This window comes from Saimiri boliviensis, chromosome 2 (genome assembly GCF_048565385.1).
Source record: "Saimiri boliviensis isolate mSaiBol1 chromosome 2, mSaiBol1.pri, whole genome shotgun sequence".
Classification (NCBI taxonomy): domain Eukaryota; kingdom Metazoa; phylum Chordata; class Mammalia; order Primates; family Cebidae; genus Saimiri; species Saimiri boliviensis.
Window position 1 is genome coordinate 70,407,677 of NC_133450.1, and position 22,057 is coordinate 70,429,733.

General features: G+C 46.6%; 1 protein-coding gene, 1 long non-coding RNA gene and 1 pseudogene across 3 annotated transcripts in view; 2 read left to right on the forward strand and 1 right to left on the reverse strand.

Moving 5' to 3' along the window:
• On the forward strand, window positions 1–12,767 carry LOC101043116 (uncharacterized; annotated as a pseudogene).
• Window positions 1–22,057, reverse strand: part of LOC141582669 (uncharacterized) — a 530,026-nt gene that overhangs the window by 83,445 nt on the left and 424,524 nt on the right. The gene's annotated exons all lie outside the window — the stretch shown is intronic.
• Window positions 12,081–22,057, forward strand: part of TCL1B (TCL1 family AKT coactivator B) — an 18,784-nt gene continuing 8,807 nt past the window's right edge. The window contains exons 1-3 of one of the 2 annotated variants that reach the window (XR_012515550.1): window positions 12,081–12,294; window positions 12,431–12,589; window positions 17,029–17,256. The gene's annotated coding sequence lies outside the window, so the exon portion shown is untranslated. Of the gene's footprint in view, window positions 12,295–12,430; window positions 12,590–17,028; window positions 17,257–22,057 lie in introns of those variants that run through there. The other variant, XR_012515549.1, reaches the window with a different exon arrangement.

The following is a 22,057-nucleotide window of genomic DNA, read 5'->3' on the forward strand; positions in this document are numbered from 1 at the left end:
CGACCCAAGCTCTGGGCAAATGCTCATCTGACTTCCATAGACACAGAGCAAGCAGACAACCACACCAAGAAGAAGCGGGAGAATATTTACCAGCCATGGAACATCTGCTCTGTGCTTATATTTCATATGCATCATATCTAGTTATCAAAATAAGGTATTATTATTATTATTGTTCCCCATTCGCAGATGACAAACCGAAGATCACATTGGTTAAATACTTGTTCAACATTAACTTAGCATTTGGGCATCATAGCTGGAATTAAAACTCGGGTCTGCTCATCTCCAAAACACCCTAAGCCTTACCACACTCACGGGACACGGCTGCAGCTGCATACTGTGAAAGGAACATTAAAACTTGGGAACCCAATTCGCTATGCCAAAAAGGCAAAAACAAAAAAACAAAAAACAAAAAACGCTGAGTCATGCAAGAAACTGCCTTTCCTTTTGGTCTTACGTAGATGGCTATAGATAAAAGGTGAAATAGCTCCACAGGTAGCTACTCTATGTTCACCTTATCTTATGGAAACTGCTGATTTACTGAGCATGAGACAAATACATAATTGACTAATCCTCTACCTGCTCCTTCTCCTTTGCACATGTGGATTCAGTCATGTGACCACACCCTGCCTCTCTCCCCTCCAGCCTTTAAACCGAAGCCCTCAAAACCATCTTCGGAGAAAGGCACAGACTAGAGACTTGTTTCTGGGATTTCATGTTTTTCACTTCCAGGCATGTCCTTAACCTTGGCACAACAAATCTTCAAATTGGTTGAGACCTGTCTCAGATACTTTTTGGTTTACAAGATGGAGGCTGAAATTAAAGAGAAAGACCCTCACTCAACTCACAGAACAGCAGAGCGGGAAGAGGACTTAGTGAGAATTCCCTGTTCAAAGGAGAAAACTGAAGCCCAGAGAGTGGATGGCCAAGTCCAAGGTCAGACGGCCAAGGGCATCCGATCAGGCCGGATGCAGGTTTCCTGCTCCACTGCTCTTTCTACAGCCCGTGTCGCCTGTTTCATGCTGTGTCCCCTCACCATCCAGCTGCACATCTGCTGTCAGAAGCCGGAACTCTCGAGTGTGTGGAGCCAAAGAAGGGAGAGCCATGGCGGCGGTGGCAGATTTCATGCCTTATGGTTTATTTTCTCCCTTTATTTTTGGACTTTAATGTTAAGTGGACAGTAATTTGGAACAGTACCAGCACCTTGTTGGATTGTGCTGTTTGGGGGAGGTGACGCAGAGTATTTTAAAAGACAGCAGGTTAAAAACCTTTCATAATCAACTGAGAAAAAAGAGAATGTCCCACATTAGGGCTGAGCATCAAGCAAGCTTGGTTTTCTTTTCTTTTCTTTTCTTTTCTTTTTTTTTTTTTTTTTGAGATGGAGTCTCGCTCTGTCACTCAGGCTGGAGTGCAGTGATGCATTCTTGGCTCACTGCAGCCTCTGCCTCCCGGGTTCAAGTGATTCTCCTGCCTCAGCCTCCCAAGAAGCTGGGATTATAGGTGTGCACCACCACACCTGGTTGATTTTTGTATTTCTAGTAGAGATGAGGTTTTACCATGTTGGCCAGGCTGATCTTGAACTCCTGATGAAGTGATCCACCCACGTCAGCCTCCCAAAGTGCAAGGATTAAAGACATGAGCGACCGCACCTGGCCTCAAACAAGCTTTTTAATTGCATTCAGAAGTGCACCAACTAGATGCAGACCTCTGGCATGGAGACCAAATGGGAACTTCTTGGTGTCTGGCCTGGTTTAGCAAAAATCAGGGAGTTGCAGGGACCAGGCAGCCGCTGCACATCAGACAGGAGTGCTTTCAGCAGCAGGCAGCAGAAAGCCTGCCAATGTGACTGAAATAAGAAGGGCTTATTTTTATCCCTAAACAGAAGCTTCCAGTACTGGTTCAAAAGGTCAGGGCACTGAGCTGGCATCCCCATTATACGCTTTTCCTTCCCTTCACCTTTGTAAGATGCCTAGCACAGCTGTGAGCATCAAATATCTGCCATGTGGGAGCACATGAGGGGACAAGTGGGGAATGGGGTCTCCTCCTGAGTCTCAGCTCTGTCCCCAGGCTGGCTTCTCTCAAGGTAGCAGAAGGACCCTCACAGCGGCAGGCGTCACACCTATCCTGCTGGTAAGCTGCAGGTGCTGTCAAGGCTTCCGGCCTCCATGTACGAAACACTCCCCGGCAGTCGGACTGCGCACACTGCTCTGTTGCTGCTTGGTGGCATTGGTGAGCTATTGCTCTGTGACAAGCCACACCGAAATACAGAGTGTTTCTGTCAATCCAGGCCAGGCATGGCCCACCTTGGCTTGGGCTTGCTGTGGCATCCAGGGTCAGCTGGCAGGTCAGCAGGGGGCCAGCTGCTCTGGAAGAGTCTGGACAGGATGAATTGGTTCTCTTTCCATGTGCATCTTGCATCCCTCCAGCCAAGGATTTGAACCCAGGTCTCGTCTGACTCCAAATGCACGAGGATGGAGCCCAGAGTGACACAGAGGAAGAGGCCCTTGGATGGACACATGAGGAAGGTGAGGCCTGGAGAGGTGATGTGCTTGAGATCACCAGGCTCTTCTGACCCCGGGGGACCTTCTCCTACAATGGCCCTGAGCCTCCAGACCCAGCAGGTGACTCCCCAAAAGCGGTTTATGAGAAATGCACCTGATAGCAATCACTTAAGCGTTCCCTGAGAAAGACCCTTACGGCAAGTGCAGGTGAATGTGGTTTGGAGCTCTAATCTAAGGAATCTGGGCATGGCCGACCTGGAGATTCATTTCTATTCCTTATCTATGAGGAACACCTGAGTTCCTGTCCCATCCTGTGGAACACAGGCAGTACAGGGGATCAAGGCCTCTTATTTTGGGTTAGGTCAATGTTGCAGGCAGAGACTGTTGGGGGAGGGTGCTAAGTGGAGACACTTATATACACTGCATGCTTTTTCCAAGTTACGTGGTTCTCCTGCCTAGCCCACTATTGCTAAACGCTGTCCCCTGCAAAGGCTCCAGTAAAATGCCATGTCTCCTTCACCAGCCTTGGGTCTCTTCTTTGGCCTCTCAAACCTGCTGCCATCCCCATTGGAGTAGACAGGGGTTCAGCATAACAGCAGCCACCAGCTGGGGAAAGGCATTGCATTTGGAGCTCCCTACACAGGCCTGACTCTAACATTGAGGGAAAGGAAAGAGATTCTGCCCTGCTCAGTGAACCTCCCACTGAGCCTCCTATCCTGGACTGTGGACATATTTTTTTCCTAGGAGGTCTTTACCCTAACTGCAAGTGGGTTCGTGTCACTGCACATGGGTTCTTATCTCGGATTAGTGGATTCAACTCAGCTCCACAGGTTTACTGGGCATTGCCTCCCATGCTTGTGGCCAGGAGGATGCAGGGAAATGTGGCTACCACCATACCCGCTCTTCTTATGATCACAGCACAAGGCATTGCACACGTGGGGGCCTGGCACCATGCTCTGGCACCTTGCCTCCACCATCTCCTTTAACCTCTGAGCTCTGTGAGGGAGGCATTACTACTATCCCTAGTATACAGACAGGAAAATTGAGTTGGATTGAGGTTCAGAGAGGTTAAGTCACTTACCCAAGGTCACAAAGCTGGAGAGTGGTGGGCCAGCATCCAAGGCCAGCAACATGAGCTCTCTCTGATCCAAATGATGACTCTATATTTCATCAGTGCTCTGAGAACTCTCCAAATATCTATATCAACTGTCATCTCTTCATTGCTCAGACCTAGATGTGGAGCCACTTGGCTGAGGTCCCACTGAGATTTAGGGGCAGGACCCCTGATCGGAGGTGGAATGCTTGGTCACATGTTCCTCCCTCCGTCAGTCACTCCTGACTGGTGTGGACACTCGGTGCACCCGGTCCTGTGCGCAATGCAGGGTGGGAAGGGGATCAAGGACCTTGGCTAATCCCAAGCATTTCCCCAGAATGTCCCAAGTGTAGAGCCCATTGGGAGGAGCTGGGAGGCAGGCTGGTGTCCCCAGGCCCTGTTCCATCCCACCTGTGCTGTGCTAAGCCGAATCTCTTTGGGCAGCTTGTTTCACCTCCTGAGACTTCTCTTTCTGAACTGCTAAATGGGATGAGTCTACCTCCGCTTGAGTTTGAGTGAAGATTAAATGAGATATTAGCTGTAAAACATTTCATCCAGGGTCTGGTATATAAGAAACACTTGATAAATGAAAGCTTTAATGAGTATGATGATCGGTCACCCCAGGTGTCATTGGGGTCTCACACAGGAACAATGCCTAACTCATAACTGATGCCCAGTAAACACTGGGTAGATCCAGTGTTCAAGAAGACAGGTATTCATGTTCAGTGTTACGGAGAAGGAGTTAGAAGCCAGAAAAGTAAGAAAGTGCCCAGATCAGCCAGCTGATAAGAGGCAGAGCTGGAATTTGAACCCGGGTCTGCCTGCTCCAGCTCCACTACTCCGTGACTGCACTGTCTGAGAGCCACAGGCACCTTGTAGTCAGGAAGGCAGGGAGCTGCCTTCTTGCTGTCCTGGATCCTGTCCTGGTGTGGTCCTCCCTGGAACCAGGGGTGGGGCTGGAGGGCAGGGAGCGGAGAGAGATCTCTGGGGAACTGCACCAGACTACACAAGTCACTCTTGACTAAACTGCTATGGTTTCTGTGAGATGATAGCTCTTGAGAGAATAGTCTTGCCTTAGTAAAACTGGGATATTCTGATGGGGAAATAGTTCGCAACTCACCCGCAAATGCTGTTGCCAGGCCTTTGACTTTTTTTTAAAATTTAAATAAAAAATTTTAATATCTTTAGTTTTTAAAAACTGAAATCATTTTCTAATATTCCCATGTCTTCATTCTTTCTCTCCTGCACACTGTGCAATATCCAACTTTCATGCTATGGATGGCCAAGAAAGGGACTGGCTTACTGGAAGAAGGTGACTCCATTTAGCTCTCTTTAAAGAAGCCATCAACCAAGCAGCCATTGCCATTTTTGTGTCTCTAAGTCAAATGAATGGTATTTCTCTTCCTTAAACATCCTTCAAAGTTTGATGACTTATTACTGAGAATTTGATACTTACACATTGGAACAGTGGTTGCTGATTCTCAAGATGGCCACAAATCTGCAAACATAGTGGGAAGCCAGATGGCCAAGTCACTACACCTCAGATGCCATTGGTCTGTCTCAGCATGCTACAGCCTTCCAGCAGCTGCTCATCATACACACCAGAGGACACTGTTCACACACCTTACTTAATGGAGTAGAATGTAGTACCAATGGTTCTGGTCTCTTCTTGACTAAACTGCTATGGTTTCTGTGGGATGATAGCTTTTGAGCGAATAGTCTTGCCTTAGTAAAACTGGGATATTCTGATGGGGAAATAGTCCACGACTCACCTGCAAACGCTGTTGCCAGGCCTTTGACAAGTATTCGAAGACTTCACAGACTCAGAAACATGTTTTAGACTGTCTTAGTTTGGCTGCTATAACAAAGTACCATACCCTACATGGCTTATACACAACAGGAATTTCTTGCCTACACTTCTGGAGGTGGGAGATTCAAGGTACGGGACAGAAACGGAGAGCAGAAAGGAGGCGGGGGCATATATGCACACCCAAAGGGACCTGCGGGGTGTTCTGCTGAAAGCTCTCTGCATGCACCACTGCCTGTCTGCTGCTTGGGGGCTCTAAGCTCACAAGGGGGTGAGGGCCCTGCTGGGTATTGTACCACATCTGCATTGTGCTTAGGGTGGCCAGTGGAGGCCCTTCTCAGACTCCAGCTCTGGTCACAACCCCCTTCTTGCTCCTGTCTGGGCTCACCTGGAATCTCTGCCTCACTCTATGGCCAGAGACCCCTTTGGGAGCCCAGGTCACCCCTACTACTCACGCCACTCATTTGGAAATTTTCACAGTCTACCCCTTGTTCATGATTGCATCCCATCTAAAATGCTTTTCCATTTCTCGGAGTTTTTCCCAGGTAGGCTCTAACTGCCGCAAAGATAGAAAATTGCAATAATTAATATGCATTTATGTATTTCCGAAAAGTTACTACAATGTCAAACTCATTATTTTGTCTATAGTTTTGACTAGATTCAAGCTATTTTTTGTATCATAATAACAAAGTTTTTTATTTATAATTTTTGTGGGTACACAGTAGATGTATGTATTTATGGGGTGCCTGAGATGTTAGATTGAAGCTATGAAGTGTGAGTAAGTTCACCTCTTTGCAGATCAGGGAATTACAAGTGACATCCTGAAGCATGACCACAAATGTTTCGAATTAAGCCCACCTACTAAGTGTCCAGAGGCTTGTGGCTTGGACAAGGTGTTTCCAGAGTGGACCCTGGTCTACTGAATGTCCTGCCTCTTGCTGGTTCTTTGCAGCAGTCCATCGACCAATGTTGTCTACCGCTTGAGAGCCTTCTGCAGGCCAGGGCTGCTCTGTGCACCGTCCCATGTTACTGTCCAATCTCCACATCAGCCTGAAAAACAGACCTTCTTTTCTCTCATTTACACATACGTGAACAAGACTCAGTGAGTGAGAAAACATGACCGAAAGCCAGGTGGACACGTGGCCGCAGGACCAAACCCAGCTCCCATGATGTGGTCTGGCTACAGTTTGAAGCCCAGGTATTTCAATAGCTGTCCCCAGGCCTGGCACGTCAAAGAGGCTCCAGAAATGTTTGCTGAGTAAGTGATGAATCAGCAATTTCTGATTTTCTCCTAAACTTAGAGAATCAGTGGGTTGTCTGCAGTCGCCCAGGGCGTCCACGGCAGAGGTACAAGTTAAAGCCCAGATTTCTGCATCTCTGGTTCAAGGCCCTTTGTACTACACATGGCTGTCTCTTTGTCATCATTAAAAACAAGGCTCAAGGGACATGTTTTCTAAGCCTCACTTCCCCATCTACAAAATGGTTCGAGTGGAATGGAATGTCTCTGCTTCACTCCAGCATCAACAAGCAGGGAATTCTGATGAATTCAATTTGACTTCTTTCCACGGGCGTGTTCTAAGCAGCCTCTTTGTTTCAGAAGCTGCCCTCAGCCAGAGTTGGATAAGCTAATCCTCACTCCCCAGTCTCCTCTGGGGAGGGATGAAGACCCCGCTGGGGCTGGAGGAGGCAGAGAGGTGTATGGCGTCACTTATAAATTGATTCAAGTGAGCCAGGAAAGCAGTGAAGAAAAGAGCAACCTGAGCGATGATGCAGTGGAGGGGCAGGTTTGGAAAGAGGCTGCTGGCTGTCCAGCCGCAGCTCTGGCTTCTTCATCAGCCTCGCCCTGGTCTCTGGTGTTCTCTGGCTCTCGTCCATTTGTCTGTATTTCTCTTTGCTAGCTATTGATTAATCTTTGCTGGAGCTGAGCTAGAATTCTGGTGTTTATAAGCAGGTAATTAGCTAAGCACTAGTTGATAACTTTGGAGTTAGTGGATAACCAGAGAGCTGGGTTACTAAGCTTTTTCAGTTGAAAAGTAAGTTAACTATTAATTTGGTGTTTACTGACCATTTTCCTTGAGGACATCAAGACAGCGGGTTCTCAAAGGACCGCCTGTATGAGAATCACTTGGTGCTTTAAAAACCAGCACACACCTGATCCCAGTCCAGGGCATTTAGAATCCGCATGGTGGTGCCCCAAGAGTTGCAGTGTTAGTGAGCTCCTGATCACCCTGGGCATAAAGTTTGAGAAGTCCTAAAGGCGTTACCTGCTTACCATGGTGTTGGAGGTTACCCCAGGGCTTAGTGATACATAGTTCTCAGGCTCAGCTACCCATTGGAATTGCCCAGGAGCTTAAAAAAGTCCTGATGCCTGGGCCCTACCACTATCCTGTTTTACTTGGTCTGAGATGCTACTTAGGCACTGGGTGTTTTTAAAGCTTCCAGTGATTTCAATCACTATGTGGTTGAATTGAGAATATCATTCTTGCCACTGAAAGCATAACTTCCCAGGTTGGCTGCGTTGGTCTCACCCATGAATTGTTAGAAATGTGGAATCTCAAGCCCCCTCCCAGACCTACCAGATCTGATTCTGCATTCTAGCACCATTCCCAGGCAATTTCTGTGTACATTATTTTCTGGGAAACACTGCAGTAGAAGATTGCAAATATCCAAGACCCCAAAGAATGCAGTTACAGTGGAGAGATAATAAACGTAGGGAGAATTTTTTTTAGGATAGTGTCCTTTCCTGGGAGGCCTCTCAAAGCATACCACTGTGGTGGTTAGGCACTCAACAAGCACATAGCTTTGTTTGCGTGAAATAAGTCATAAGAATACATAATGGTGGATTTGTAGTTGTTGTGATATGGTAGGGGGATATACAAGTCTTTACGCTACATTCTTTATTACCTTATTTTAGACCTAAACAATTCTGAAGTAGAGAGGAAAGAGGGAGGCTTCCAGCATTGAGTGTTGTGGTTTGTTGTCCCCAGTTTTAAGCAAGTTTCTTCTTCTACTGGCACAGTCAGATCTGAGTCTTTGCCCTCAAGGAAGAAAATGAAGTTAGACCTGGTGAGCTGGTGAGAGCTGCTGACTTCTGGGGTCACCACATTCTTTCCAAAGTGGCTACAAAGAAATTATCTCTGGCGTGCTCTGAAACCTCATTTAGTTGATGGCAGGCCCGCTGAACTCTAGCTCGTCATATCCATGCTTTATCTCTGAGATCATGTAGTCCAATTTACTGAGGCCCTACAAAAATAACTGACTTATCCCAGGTCAGTGAGCTTGTCAGTCCAGATTTCCTTCTGTGGCTTGTAAGGCCATCCACCACCTGACCCTCGTCTCTCTCCACTCTCCTCTCCTGTCTGTTATCCATTGCTGTGGAACAAAGCAACACAATCCCAGCAGCTTAAAACAATACGCATCTATTACCACATGCCTTCTGTGGCTGAGGAGTCAGGCCATGGCCCTCTGCTTAGGGTCTCACAAGGTTGAAATCAAGGTGCAGGCCATGGTTGCAGTCTCATCTGAATACTTGACCAGACAAGGATGCCTTAGATGATTGTCTGAACTTGCAGGGTTCACTTCCTTGTGCTTGTATCACTGAGAGCCTCGCTTTCTCTGGCTGCTGGTTGGAGGCCATTCACAGCCCCTAGAGGCTGCTCTCATTCCTTGCCACGTGAGGTTGCCCAGCTGGCTCCTTGCTTATTAGAATCCAGCAAAGAAGTAAGAGATGCCAGCAAGATGGGCAGCATATCTTATGTAATATAGCTACATAAGCATGTAGAACCACACATCACATTGCCTTTGTCCTGTTTCCTACAGGTTAGAAGCAAGACACAGGTCATGCCTACATTCAAGGAAAAGAGGGGACTGTGCAAATGATAAACTGCAGAAGGTGAAGAACATGAAAGCCATTTTAGATGCTGCCTTCCACACTTTACAATCTACTTTGCAACTACACTGAGCTCTTAGCAACTCCCTGGGTCCGCTGAGCACCTCCTGTCTTTCTGCCTTTGCATATGCTGTTCCCTCTGCCTCGAATTCCATCTCCTCTGCCTTTGCCCATCTCATCCTAAGGCCTCTGCTTAGATGCACTTTCTCTGGGCTCTTATTAGCAGCATCCAAATCTGCGCTGGTTTCTCCTAATGCTTCCTTTGCATCGTAATTTTTCTGTTTACTCGTCAATCCCCTCCTACCCCTGCCAGTACCTAAAGTGAAATTTACATAGGGCTTGGCACATTGTGGACGCTCAATGAAGATTTGTTGAATGATTAAATAAAATAACAAGCCCCAGCTTGCAACCCAGGGCCATAAATTTCAGTTCTAGTCCCTGTCTCCTGCCCAGGGTCTGTCTAAGGGCTCATCTCTCCCAGGAGCCCCTGTATCATCTCAGTAGCTAAACCAGTGGCGTATCTGACTTCCCCTGACTTTGAAACAGCTTTCCCCCTGCAATTCTTAGATGTGCTTCCCTAGAACCTCTCTTGCTGTTCTTTGCCTTCCTCCTCCCCATGCCTTGTACCTCCGTGGTCCTGCCAGAAATCAGAAGCTCATTATTAAACCAGGAGCTGCCTTACATGATCCCAGAGACTACAGATGGAAAGTATTTGCTTCTGTCTCAGCTGAGGACTGACATAGTAAAGGCTCCTTGAGATGTTAGCTGTCAAGGAGGGGAATAAAAGTTTTTCATCTGCATGAGTAATTGTTTCCTGTTTTATCCAGAGAGACAACAGATTTACATCCCAGACACATTCACGCTGGGCCAAGAGCAGCTGCCATTGCAGATTCGAGTCATGTACATTTCTCCCTCCTCCTTCCTGGAGTTGGAACAGAAGCTGGGGAGGTGAGAGTGCAGGTGAGAAAGGAGAGGGCTCTGGAGTATGTAGACTGTGAGGGGGGAAATCAGGATGGTGCTTCGGTGGAGGTGGGAGCTGGGCCGGGGTCTTGGCCAGTCAGGAAGGCTGGTGAAGCAGGTACTGGGGAGGCAGAGGGCCAACTTTCCTTGCTCTCTTTTCCTCACAGCCACCTCAGCCCACTGTCCAGTCCTATCAGCTCCGAAATAGATCCTGCCTCCAGTGCCTTCTCAACACCTCTCTCCACCATTCCAGTCCACACCACCTCATCCCTTACTAGGACTTTCACAACAGCCTCCTGAGTGGTCTTGGCTTCTGCTCTCAAACCCTACAGTGCCTACTCTGCAGGGCCACAAGACGGATCCTTTTAATCCACTCCCCTTGGTCTCTCAGCTCTTGGAATGAAACCTTGGCCCACAGCCCTGTGGGACCTGCCGCCTGTCCTCACCTCCTAACCCCATCTAAGATCCCCTCCCCTCCTCTTCTCAGCCTTTGTTTCTCAGACACCCCAGGTTGTTCCGCTTTTGGGCCCCTCCCACTGTTTCTGTCTCCTGGGAATCTGTGCCCCCTTTCCAGACCACGCAGCTGGCTCTCTCTGCTCAAATATCCTCTTCTGAGGGGGTGTTCCTTGGCACTGTAGTCTGACATGGTACCCTCATCCATCACACCAGCCCATTACAGGGCCTGATTTTCCCATAACACTTTTATTGCCTTCTAAAATACCATCAGTTGGTTTTGTTTGTCATCTGCTCCCCTGCTAGAAAAGACATGGATGACGCAGGGAGGAACGTGCCGGTCCCACTCGCCTCTGGCTCTGCTGCATCTAGGACAAGGTCAGCACAAAGCAGGAGCCCGAGAAATATTGATTAAAGAAATGAAAGTCAGGTGACAGAAGGTAGAAGGAGGGAAACCCCTCAAAGAGGTAAATTTGGTATCTTAGCAAGTGGGTGACCACCACTGTCTGAGGACAGCTGATACATGAGGATTCGACACTAACGACAGCAGGAACAGTCGCGGCTATATTTTAAGATGAATTTTAGTTTCTGAAATTGTCCAAAACACTTTTATCAACAGAAACTGGTTACACATCCCTCCAACAGGGAGACTCAACAGGGAAAGCTGCCCACTCAAACACTAAAGGCACCTGGAGTTACAGTGCTGGGGAACGCCCAGAGGAGGAGGAGGGCAGAGGAAGAGAACATTTAAAAACATCTCGAACAAGAACAAATTCTGACATGTGTATCTCAAGTGATAACACTCAGCAATCTCCTACACTTGCCAGATTTCACAGCTTCATGCAGTAATATAAAATGTGCTTCACAAAGCTAGAAGTCTGCACAGAATATAGGGTTCTGATTTATATTTTATTCTTTATTTTTATGTTTTATTTTTTGTAGAGATGGGATCCCGCTATACTGCACAGGCTGGTCTCAAACTCCTGAGCTCAAGCAGCCCTCCTGCCTTGGCCTCCCAAAGCACTGAGACTGCAGGTGTGAGCCACCACTCCCAGCCTGATTTCTATTTTTATTTTTATTTATTTATTTATTTATTTATTTTTGAGACAGAGTTTTGCTCTTGTTACCCAGGCTGGAGTGCAATGGCACAGTCTCGGCTCACCGCAACCTCCGCCTCCTGGGTTCTCCTGCCTCAGCCTCCTGAGTAGCTGGGATTACAGGCACGCGCCACCATGCCTAGCTAATTTTTTGTATTTTTAGTAGAGACGGGGTTTCACTATGTTGACCAGGATGGTCTCGATCTCTTGACCTCGTGATCCACTCGCCTCGGCCTCCCAAAGTGCTGGGATTACAGGTGTGAGCCACCGCGCCCAGCCTCCCGATTTCTATTTTATAAAGAGGCAAAGATAGAGTGCACAGCTGAGAAATCGCTTGCATTTCCAGACCCTGAACATCAGAAAGCTTAGGGAGGGTGAAAACTCAGAGGAGAGATCTGAGTTGAGACCTTTGATTTTTGCCCATCACACTTCATAACCCAGATGGCCCTACCAATGTTTCAGCGCAGAGGCAGCGTTTTTGCACTGGATAAACAAAGGTACGATGATTTCTTCACGGTTTCTTTTCATTACAAGTGATTCTTTTCCTAAAGAAAAAGTTCTATTTCTGATTTCTCTCCCCTCTCAAAGGGGAGGGGAGTTGTAACACTCTGTTTTCATACCACTATTCCTCAGGATGAAACCCAGGCAGGCATTTTTACAGCACACATTTCCACGTCGTTGCTAATCCTCACAGCCTTGAGGAAACCGAGGTGCAAAGGGGCTGAGCAATGTGTTCACGATCCGGAATGTAGCGTCAGAACCCAGATCCAGGCTTGGCTGTCTCATCCCCAGGTACGTACTCTTTACGCTGTTCTTTATGACTTTTCTTGCAGCAGGCATGAGGCAGCAGGAATTCGGTTCTTCGCCATTTATCAGGCACCTAGTATGTGCCAAGCCTACTGTAGACAGCAAGAAGACATGGTTCCTGTCTATCCACTCAGCATCAGAGAGATCAGGGCTCGAGGCCTGAGGCACAGCCCTGGGTCAGATGCAGGCCTCCGGTGTTTGGGAAGGATGAGTGTGCGTGTGTGTGTGTGTGTGTGTGTGTGTGTGTGTGTGTATGTAGGTGTATGTGTGCATGGTGTGTAGGGGTGTTTGTATATTGGTGGTTGGGCGCAGAAGAGGCTCCCTGAAGTGTTGGTACTAAGGCAGATCTTTGATGGAAAGACTGGGGTGTGGGGACTCGAACCCTAGTTTCAAAGTGGGGACTCTGAACATTAGTATTGGATAGCAGACAGGCTGGAGTTGCAGAATTCTCAGAGGTACTAAGTCTTTAATCCACTCCCCTTTTTTTATTTTTTTGAGATGGAGTTTTGCTCTTGCTGCCCAGGCTGGAGTGCAATGGCATGATTTCGGCTCACTGCAACCTCCACCTCCGGGGTTCAAGCGATTCTCCTGCCTTAGCCTCCTGAGTAGCTGGGCCTACAGGCATGCTCCACCATGATCATCTAATTTTTGGTACTTTTAGTAGAGACCGGGTTTCTCCATGTTGGTCAGGCTGGTCTCAAACTCCTGACCTCAGGTGATCTGCCTGCCTTGGCCTCCCAAAGCGCTTGGATTATAGGCATGAGCCACGGTACCCAGCCTAATCCACTCCCCTTCTCTAAATCAGGGTAGAATTGGACTCAGGGCTGGTTCAGCGCTGAGGTTGCAGCGGGGTGAATGATTCTAGACACTGGGAAGGAGGATTGATGGGTGATGAATCCAGCAGTTTACAGGACTGTGGACTTGGCTGTACATTGCACGTCTGTGTATATTTGGTGGCTGTTCATTGCTTCTGCCTTCCTTCTGTGCTTGCCCATCTTCCATAGTAGGTCCCTGTAGCATAATGAAAATGGGAACAACCTTTTCTCTGGACACTAGGGAATCCAGTTTGATGGATAAAGATGGATGGCTGTTAAACAGTCACATCTTGGGCTCTGTGTGTTCAGTGAAGCCTCATTTACCAGAGCTCTCTGACTAGAAAGGTGAATGGTGGGGAAAAATACATGCTGTTATCAGAAATCTGGCAGGGGTCACGTGCAGTGGAATGCACTTGTAGTCACAGCCACTCTGGAGGCAGAGGTGAGAGGGTTGCTTGAGACCAGGAGGTCGAGGCTGCAGTGAGCTGTGATAGCACCACTATACTCCAGCCTGGTTGACAGAGTGAGGCCCTATTTAAAAGAGAAAAAGTTTAGTGGGAAAGCTTTTAAGAGATGGATGATGGTTAATTTTAGCTCCACCTAACATTTTAAACTTAGTATGTCAAAAAGTGAGAATTGCCAGTGTCAAGGCATGGAAACCAAAGGAAAACCAGAGGGTTGAGAAGGTGGGAAGGGCTGCAGTGTGGCAGGTGGCAGAGTTAGTGGGATGGCTTCTGCTAAAGAAACTCATCATCCATCACCTTCTGGAAGGAGGCCCCGGGGGCCCTTTAAAAGAGCAATTTCAGTGGAGGCTGGGGGTAGGTTGGCGGAAACAAGATTATGAGATGGTCTGTACTAACTGTCAGGCTTGAGGGTTAGTGCCTCTAGCCTATTCTGAGAAGTCTGGCTTTAAAGGGAAGGCTGGAGAGCTAGCATGATACTCAATAATAACAATACCTAAGGCACTTACTGTGTTCCAGACACTGTTCTAAAAACTCAGCACATTTCAGTTCATTTAATCCTTAACAATTATACAAAGTATGTAGTATTTTCATTATACCTTTTGACAGGTCAGTTACATCCTGGAATTCACATGGCTAGTAAATACCAGAGCTGGGATTTGAAGCCAGGCAGTCTGGTTCCAGAATCTGTGTTTTTATTTATATTTTATTTTATTTTTGAGATGGAGTCTTGCTCTGTCTCCCAGGCTGGAGTGCAATGGTGCGATCTCGGCTCACCGCAACCTCTGCCTCCAGGGTTCAAGCGATTCTTCTGCCTCAGCCTCCTGAGTAGCTGGGACTACAGGCGCCCACCACCATGCCCAGCTAATTTTTGTATTTTTAGTAGTGACAGGGGTTCAATGCGTTAGCCAGGATGGTCTCGTTCTCCTGACCTTGTGATCCACCCACTTTGGCCTCCCAAAGTCCTGGGATTATAGACATGAGCCGCCGCGCCTGGCCCAGAATCTGTGTTTTTAACCCACATACATTGACTTTCATCATGAAAAGATGGTGGTGGGCAGGCTTGTTTCTAAGGATGGGAGGGTCCTTGTAATATCTGTATGTACAGAGGGGAGGGATAGTTGGGTTACTTCCTCTGTCAACCTCAGAAAGCCAGGAAGGTTGGCTGGCATCCCTGGGACCTCAGATATTCAAGCAGCATGGCCTTGCAAATCAGGCATTCTATCTATTAGAGTTGTGCAGTGAGGCCCCTCCACTTTATCCCCAGACTATCTCCTAGATAAGTTGGATCTCACGAGGCCTGACTGTAAATAAGATGGTCCCCTCTGTTGTTACGGAGTAGCTTGGAGCTGGACCCCAGGTACCCTGTGTGAATTAAATGAGTGATTAGTATTTGGCAATGTAACTGGAGAGGCTTGCTGAGTTACTGGGGCATATGTGGTCAGCTCATGAATACCAGCCTGACTTCTGTCAATCAGTGAACAGAGTTTGCAGTGTCTACCAAGAACCTGTCGTGTCGTGGAAGAGAGTTTGGACTTTGGAATCAAACATGCTAAAGGTCAGATTCTAGCTCCTCCACTAGCTACCTCTGTGATCTTGGCTAAGTGATGGTCACTTTTTTTTTTTTTTTTTTTTTTTTTTTTTTTGAGATAAGGTGTCATTTTATCTCCTAGGCTGGAGTGCAGTGGCATGATCATGGCTCACTGCAGCCTCAACCTCCCAAACTCAAGCGATCATCCCACTTCAGCCTCCTGAGTAGCTGGGACTATAGGGCATGCACCATGGCACCTGGCTAATTTTTTATCTTTTGTAGAGATGGGATTTTGCCATGTTGCACAGGCTGGTCTCAAACTCCTGGGCTCAAGTGATCCACCCACTTCAGCTCTCCAAAGTGCTGGGATTACAGGTGTGAGCCACCATGCCTAACCTGATGATTGCTTTCAGAGCCTTGGTTTTTCATCTCTGAAATGAGGAGAGGAACACAGTGTCCTTGGGGAGCTTGTAACTCATGCGGGCCTCTCTCCCCTCACCCCAGCCTTTGGTTAGATACTTACTATTTGCAAAGACCCAATTTCTTCATCACAAGAAGGCTGCCACCACGCTTGAGGGAGTGACCCACTTACAAACAATTCCTTCCTTCTGGGTCATTCTGATGGATTAAATGAAGAACCATTTAAAGCCAAAGCCCAAAGAGCCAGAGGGAGAGGCAGCAGAGGGAAGATGCAGGTGAATCTTCATGCACTGCATGATGCAGCTTTGTACCACAATCAGGAAAAGCTCCAGGCACACAAGGGCCACCTTCATGGCCAATCAGAGTGCACCTCTCACCTTGGCAACTCTGCTAACCTAAATAGACCAGTCACACAGCAGACCTGCAAGAGAAGACATGATAATTACGAAGACCCCAGGGAACCATCTGTGCTGGCTGATGCTTTGTTTCTCCTGACCCCTCAGACCTCTCTATTTCACAGCAGACTCTCAATACCTAGGGCCTTTGTTTTGCTGTGAACACTTCCATTCCTGAGTACATTTTCTATGAGGAGTCGGCAGGAAGGGAGTCTCCGAATGAGTTATATTTTCAGCACACCTCTGGGTTCATGTTGAATTTGGCTAGAACTGTTTTGACCCAGGAAACAATTTGACTAATGGATATTTCAATCCAACAAGTACTCTCTGGGTCCTTCCAATGTTTCTGGCACTGGTTTGATGCTGAGGACATGGAGATGAATAAGGAACAGTTTCTGCCCCCTAGGTGATAAATTAACATTGATGATCTCCTGTGTGCCAGGGGTTTTACAAATGTGATTACCGTTTCTTACAACAACATAGTAAGGTAGAAGGCATCTTTGTGTTACAAGTGAGGAATAGGAAGTTCAAAAAGGTTAAGATATAAGGTCAAAGTCACACAACTAGTAAGAGGTAGAACAAACCTTTGGATTTGGGGCTGTTCACCATCAAACTCTATATGCTTTTGATACCTACAGGAGACAGGGAAATACTGGGTAGAATAGGGCAGTTGCCTGGCAAAGGCTCTACCCTCAAACCTGGAAACCCACGACCCTAAACGGGAACAGGCATTCCTGTTTTCATGCCCAAAAGTTGCCTTTTGGTCTGTCATGCCCCCCATCCTGTATCATATAAATCCCAGACCCCAGGCTCCAGAAGCAGATGAGACAAACAGAAGAGCAGAAGAATGGCAGAATGGCACAGAAGAGAGAAGAGAAGGAGTGTCCGAACATTGAGAGGGATTGGGCTGAGGGGGAGTGGAGAGGAGATTCGCCACGGGATGGCCAAACTCCAGGGGAAGATCACCTTCCCACTCCATTGCCCTTCCAGCTCCCCATCCATCCTGCTGAGAGGCACCTCCACCACTCAATAAAACCCCTGCCTTCATCCTTCAAGTTTGAGTGTGACCTGATTCTTCCTGGATGCTGGACAAAGACCTAGGTACCAAAAGGGTCTGACACTTAAGTCATCCATGGACAGCAAGGCTAACAGAACACTGTAACATGTGCCCACTTGGGGTCAGGGAGTCGCAGACACCCACCCATAGATGCTACCATGGGGCCAGAGACCAAAAAAGCGCTTGCCCTGTCTCCTGCACCTGCCTGGCTGCATGCTTCCCCTTGTAAGGGGTTTGAACATGTGGCAGCTGAAAGTAAGAGCCATGCCTCTGTCACATGTCATGGGACGGGGGTCAGGCAACTCACCCATTTCACTTTTAAATATTCCCGGACCCCTTTTTGTTTGGGAGCCAGAATCTAGGGGAGACAGATAGAAAGCCTGAAATAGGATCCAGGCAATATAAACCTACATGCTGTAGGCCAAGTCAGAAACTGATGTGATAAAAGAAGTCTGAATAAAAAAGGTGGGAGACAATTATTCTGACTGAAAGGGAGGCAAGAGTTCCTGCCATAGGCTGGATGCTGTGTGCCCCTGGCTTCCTGACTCATTTGCAAATGGAAAATCCTATGGCATTGGAGGAACCTTTCTCCATTTGTATGGGGAAGGCAAAAGAATGGCCGGGCTGAATGAATTTATCCCTTGGTCCTCTTCCAGTAAAGCTCAGCTATGAAAGATAAATACACCTCTCCCCACCCACTTCTCAATGGAGCCGGGGAGAAACTGAAAACCCTCTGACAATAACAAGACCAAAGTTTGCAAGGGCAAGATGAGCCTGTGCTACCGGAGAAAGTGATGTTTCCTCAATTTGGTTTTAGACTGTCTTTTCCTATGGGGGAAAAAGTTCTGTCCTTGGGAGAAGTGCCAACTTTATAGATCTATTAATAAAAGAACTGGCAGGCTCACAGTTCTTGCCAATGAGGAAACTTGAATGAGAGAAGCCAGGCTCATCCTTGGCCAACATACTGGAGCCCATCATCCTAACTTTACACTGCTTCCCATTACCCAAGCATCCAAGGCTAGGCAGCGCCCCCACCCGCCGCCGGCCTCAGCAGCTTCCACCTGGCTGAAGCCTGCACCTGCTCCAGACCAAGGGTTAGATGGAAACTTGGCATGGGAAGGGCTCACTTGTGGGCAGGATAGAATCTATTCAAGGAGACCTAAAAAATGAGTACCTATGAGACAAGGGGTGATCCTGAAGGCAGGCAGGATAAAGGGCTGGAGGGGCACACCACGGGGGAATTTCTCCTGGTGAATACTGAAGTTACTAGATGTTTTGTCTTGCAAAAATCTCAAACTCTAACATTTGTCTATCTTGCATCAAAATTGTCCTTTTGAAAGAAACCCACCTTTCGGTGAAGAAACTTGTATTGGCCTGTACAGCCTGGTGTGCTAGTTTTGTGGAAACTGACTGGCCAGGGTGACCACGGGAGGAAGAGCCTGGCTTCCCCTCGCCAGTTCCTTGTGAAGAAGGGGCCTGGTCAGTCAGGCAAAGGATATTACTTGCCAACATGTGATATTGTCAAGTGCTTTTGTTTGGCACTACTGTAGATTTAAAAAATGTATCTCACTTTTAAAATTTGCATTTTCCTGATTACTTGTAAGACTGAGCAGCTTCTCATATAGCAACTGGCCATTTTCATCTCATTTTCTGTGAATTCTAGCTGTTCCCTGTTTTTCCAATCGGTTGTTCCTTTTACTTGCTGATCTATAAGAGTTCATTACATACCCTGGAAACTAACACTTTGCTCTATATTGTTACCATCTTCACTTAACGCTGGTCACTTTTAAAAATTCATGTATTGTCGCCGGGCGCGGTGGCTCAAGCCTGTAATCCCAGTACTTTGGGAGGCCGAGGCGGGTGGATCACGAGGTCGAGAGATCGAGACCATCCTGGTGAACACGGTGAAACCCCGTCTCTACTAAAAATAGAAAAAACTAGCTGGGCGTGGTGGCGCGTGCCTGTAATCCCAGCTACTTAGGAGGCTGAGGCAGGAGAATTGCCTGAGCCCAGGAGGCGGAGGTTGCGGTGAGCCGAGATCGTGCCATTGCACTCCAGCCTGGGTAACAAGAGCGAAACTCCATCTCAAAAAAAAAAAAAAAAAAAAAATTCATGTATTGTCATACGAAGTTGTTTATACATCTTAGGTCATATATGTGTCATGCTTTTACTTTGTGCATCGTCTCTGGGAAGGTCATTCCTATCCAAGGTCATAAACATGTTCTTAATATTTTCATATGTTGATTTTCCAAGGTTAGGTCTTAGAAAATTACAAAATAACCATTTGTAATTTCATGTTGTGAAAGGTGGAGGAAGGGAATTTCCTCTTCTTGCCCTTACTTGCATCTGAGCGGATTCTCCGTGTTCCTTTCAGTTATACTGGAACAAAAGCCCCTCCTTCCTTCAAGCCAAGTCACCCCTTGGGCCCTCGCCACTGTACTTGCCTTAAGTTTATACCTTGCCTGTAGGCATTCTCTCCTGCATCAATTCCATCAGCACAAAGACATAACTTCATTCCTTCTACCTTAAAAAAAAAAAAAAAAGCCCTCCCTTCCCTAGGGTGAGATGAAGTTGTTTGCAACAGGCCAATGCTACTTTCAGAGGCATTTGAACCAGAGGGACTCCGTTTTGAACAGGGGCTGAGTAAAATAAGGCTGAGACCTACTGGGCTGCATTCCCATGAGCTTAGGCATTCTAAGTCACAGGATGAGACAGGAGGTAGGCGCAAGATACAGGTCGCAAAGACCTTGCTGATAAAACAGTTGCAGTAAAAAAGCCAGTCAAAACACACCAAAACCAAGCTGGTGACAAAAGTGACCTCTGGTCATCCTCACTGCTCATGATACATGAATTATAATACATTAGCATGACAAAAGACACTTCTATCAGCACCATAACAGTTTACGAATGCCATGGACGTGTCAGGAAGTTACCCTATATGTCTAAAAGGAGGAGGAGCCCTCAGTTCCAATTGTCCACCCCTTTCATGGAAAACTCATGAATAATGCACCCTTTGTTTAGCATATAATCAAGAAATGACCATGAAAATAGCCATCCGGCCTGCTCTGCCTACGGAGTAGCCACTTTATTCTTTTACTTTTTAAATAATTAACTTGCTTTAGCTTTACCCTATGGACTTGCCCCAAATTCTTGCATGAGGTCCAAGAACCATCTCTTGAGGTTTGGATTGGGAAAGTTTTAATCTATTAAAAAAAGCATCAAATGGGCATTCCAGAACTAATAAACATAATATTTGCACCAAGCAATCAATTGTTTGAGAGCAGATTGGATATAGCAGATGTCAGCATTAGTGAAATGGAAGATAAACCAATAGAAAACACCAAAATTGAAGCTCAGAGAGGGAAAAAACAGAAACGAAATGGAACGGACCACAGGAAGCATGGTAAACAGTTTAAAGTATCTGACGACGTCCAATTGGAGTCACTGAAAGAGCGGGAAAGCAAGGATGAGGTAGGAATAGTTGAAGATATAACGGCTAAGACATTTTCTCAAATAATCGGTAAACTTATTAGAGTTAAGTGAATTTATCTAGGTTTTGGATATAGTGTCAATGTACACAAATCAGTTGCATTTTTCATGACAGCAACAGACATAATACAGAATTTAAAATAACATTTAAAATAGCATCAATCAAATAACTAAGAGTTGACTTAATGAAATCAGAACAATTAAAGACAACCCATAATATGGAAGGATACACTATGCAATTGCTTTGGATTGTAAGGTTTAATATGGTGGGAATGTTAAATCTCTTTAAATAGACCTATAGATTCAGCACAATCCCAATCAATCTTAGCAGGCTTTTGGAGGTGGGGAGGCTTAACAAGCTGATTTTAAAATTCATGTGGATATGCAAAGGGAAGAGAATAGCTGTATTAGGGTTCTCCGGAGAAACAGAATCTTACTATATCAAGACCTATTTGAAAGCAGTAGCAATTAGCAATGTGGTGTCAACACAAGGAGAGACGAACAGACTAATGGAACGGAAAATGTCCAGAAACAGACTCATACAGAAATGTTCCCAGATTATGACAGACATGATAATACAGTACAGTAGAGAAAGGCTAGTTTTTTAAATAAATGGCATTAAGTTAACTGGATATCAACGTGGAATATTAATCTAAATAAAACCTTTAGAAGAAAATAGTGTACATTTTTACCTCAGAATAAGCAAAACTTTCCTAAACCCCCATTCTTTAGTTCCATGGTTGGGTTGAGTTTCTTTCACCACTTTGCAAGTCTGTTGGGCTCCCCGTCTGAAATAAGCAGAGCTGGAACTTGGACGTTCGCATTTTTATTATTATCTGCACAATCTCCATCCAATCTTTCTCTAGTAGTCATGATCTCTTGATTACTAAGCCACTCTTTGGTTTTATCATTAGTTCAAACATTAAGTGCATACTTACGTCACGCCTTGTCTCAAATACTCATTGTTCTTCCACAAAACCAGCTGCTGGGACTGGCGTGTTTGATCCTTACAATGGAGCATCAGCGCCACCCCCTGACCGCCCCCCCTCCCCCACCGTATTCTTATTCTTTATCATACGAGCCTGGATAATCCTCATTATTCCTGATCTCCAGACACACCCTGAATTACCTCTCCTCCACATCTACTCGTGCTGCTTCCTCAGTGCGATAACTTTGCCAGTTACATCTGAACCACACAGCATCTAGGCTGTCTGCCTTTGGCATCTTGTCTGCCCTGCCATTTTGGCCCAGTACCCAGGAAGAGCTGAACAGAAACGTGCAGAGG